Genomic DNA, 3,356 nt, shown 5'->3' with positions numbered 1-3,356 from the left:
AATATTTTTAATTAACTAAAAAAAAGAATTTTTTTAATTAACTAACTAAAATTTAATTTCTTATACTTTTTCATTTCATTTTTACTCATCATAAATTTTTCCTCTTAATCCGTGCCTATTCATAGATACCATTGACAAAGTGTGTGAATGACACTTGTAAGATTATGAAATATGAGAATGAAACTAAATGATGGCCTTATAACTTAACTTTGAAAATGTTAAGGAAAAAAGTCCGTGATAATTTGCATGACTGGCTTCACAAGAAACAGAGAATTTCATAGAGTTTCTTAATTTATTTTTCTTTTCCCTTTAACGAGAAGAGTTGCACAGTTTCAGTTTGAAATTTAGAGAAAGAAACTGCGTTACGTTTGGGAACAATGTAGAAACTAATTAAAGAATCAAACTACGTAACCAAACTAATTACCAAAAAACAAAAGCACTGTATACTTGAACGGTAATCACGGTAACTTTTCCAGTTACACGTTGATGCACTGAGTACGAATAAATGATTTTCGTACCATTAATAATTGATTTCTCAGTCGCCATGTCATGTTAACGCAGCCATGTTCTCTCCTTTCTAATCCAAATTTACAATATAATGTTGCTTTTTTATGTAAAAATAATAATAAAAATATAATTTTTATAGAAAAAGTCTGTCGAACCAATTTTATTAAAATTTAATTAGCATTTAGAATTCGTTTGGATAAGTTCATAAGTTATTTTTTTTTTACTTTTAATTTATGAAAATGTATAGTATTATTGTATTAATATCTGGTACAATTTTTAAGATTAAATTGCAGCTTTTTAAAAAACTATTTTAGTGCTTATGGAGAAGTTAAAAAAATGACTTCTCTCATAATAAAAAGCTTTTATTACTTCTCTCTTAAAATAAGCACTTTTAGAAATAAAAAATCAAATACAAAATAATTTATTTATAAGTTACTTTTAATTTAAACATTTATTGTTTAAGCTATTTTTTAAAAGTAACTTAATTAAGCTATTTACCGCCTTAATCCCTTCACTTTGTTTGCATTGGGTTCCACCTCCAGTTCATTCTGTTAAATTGAATTGTGATGCTAGTTGATTTGTTCCTTTTGGCTATGCTGGTTTTGGTTGTATCATTCGCAATCCTGATGGATGTTGGTTGAAAGGTTGCACTGGAAAAGTCGAAGTGTGCAGTGTTCTTTTTGCTGAATTGTATGCAATTTGGAGAGGTTTACTTCTTGCTTGGGAGAGTGGATTTCATGAGGTTATTTGTGAAACAGACTGTTTAGAAGCTCTTTTCTTGGTAAACCAAAGAATGGGTAAGGATATTCCGGAATGGGATTTAGCAAAGCATATACATGAGGTTATGAATTGGAATTGGAGAGTCTCTATTCTTTTAATCCAGATGACTGCAAATAGTATTGCAGATTGTATGGCTAAAGTAGTCGCTGACATTCACTCGAATTGGAGCCAACCATGGAGTGAGGTTCAACATCTAATAGATTTAGATATGACCCTAGCCAATTAATTTAGTTTTGTCTCTTTTTTTTCTTTCTTTTCTATTTAGTCACCAAAAAAAAATTGGGCCTTAATCAGTAAAAGAAAAGTAAACAATTTTATATTATTAAATATAATCTCAACATCATTAAAAATACTAATAATGGCTAATTAATGGCTATACAAATTACAAAATTTACTAGCTCCCTAGAACTCCTCATTTTTATGTATATTAAAGATAATTTTATTATATATACATTTAATTACGTAGTGTCATGTAATTTAATTAATAATAAATATGTTTTAAAAAAAATTATTTATGTACCAAATACTCTTGATATATGTATAAAAATATGGTTGTTATTAGAATTGTTTAAGTAAGTGTCAAGGGTTCAAATTCTACTTTGCGCATGCAGCAACTCATTGGCAAAGACAAACTCTTAAATGGAGTTCAATATTGTCATAGATTAGTCCTTCATCTGCCGAAATAGAGAATATAGTAGAAAACAAAAAAAAACCAAAAAAACCAAAGAAATTATCGGTAATCGATATGCTGTTACAAGAGAAAAGTTTATTTGACAATTATATATGGAGCAAGTTTTGTACTTATAATTGCTGTGATCATGCATATGGGTGAAGATTATTAGCTATTGTATTACTAGCTATTATACATGAATTATCCATATACTTTCATTTAGAATAAAAATCATATCAATATCATGAGTCATGACAGATGCTGATGATGTACGTAATCATGAGTGAGATATGGTCATATGGCCCATTATTTTCTTCTTAAATATTATAACTGGTGCTTGAATTCCGCTTGGGGTTTGCCAAGTCCTCGTTCAAAAGTACAAAATAATCTTCCATGGTTAATATCAAAATGTATCGTCAAAATACTTTTAGTTTTTTTCTTTTTTGTATGAACTAAATTTTGATATTCTTGTTTATACATAACAGAATGATGTTGTTTTGTTTATGTTTGCTGAAATTTTGAGTTTTAATTTGTATGTATTGGGTTTTAGATTAACCTAATGGCAATGTCGAAGGGGTGAGCTGAAATTTTTTTTGGACATTATCTCGTTTTTGTGAACGATCTAAAGAAAAACCAATAATCTTATTTTCTATTTTAATTTCTCTTTTTTACTTTTTCGTTTCTCAAATAAAAATACAAAAGGAAAACTACAAACTAATTTAAGTGTCCTTTCTACTTTGGTGTCTTTAATTTTTTTTTGGTGACTATCAATTTTTGGTGACTATTGGTGTCTTTAATTTAAAAATATACAACTCTAAACTAATAAATCTTGCATTATAATTGAAGTTATTTTCTGCAATAGATCGATGAAGTGAATGAATCCAGCTATCTAGGCTTTATGCATGCTTCAATTGATCGTCATTACATAATTCAATGATATTGTCCAAAATTTCAAATCTGTTGACATAAGTTATTGTGCATAAAGGCAGCTACATATAGGAGAATGTTGAGAACTTGAGATGCACGTAATTTATATACAGTAAACATAGAAGTGCACCACACAGAATACTACAAATTTTGAAAAATTGGGTCGTATAATAAGTTAATAACCCTGATTAGCTCAAAAATAATAATTGAACAGGAGATGGTGGCTTAATTCATTGGTGGATAAACTTTGAACTCAAGACTTTAAATTTAAGCATACTTACACTTGCATTGTTTGAAACTCTGACATGCATGTCATATGTCACGTTAATGCCAGCAGTAACGAAAACTTGGATATTGAATTTCTCTGGTTTGATGCAAGCTGAACAGGACATTCATAAATTTGAGTCATTAATAATAATAATAATAATAATAATAATAATAATAATAATAATAAGTAGTAGTAGTAGTAGTA

This window comes from Arachis ipaensis, chromosome B04, assembly GCF_000816755.2.
Source record: "Arachis ipaensis cultivar K30076 chromosome B04, Araip1.1, whole genome shotgun sequence".
NCBI lineage: Eukaryota > Viridiplantae > Streptophyta > Magnoliopsida > Fabales > Fabaceae > Arachis > Arachis ipaensis.
Note: the sequence above shows the minus strand (reverse complement) of the source record.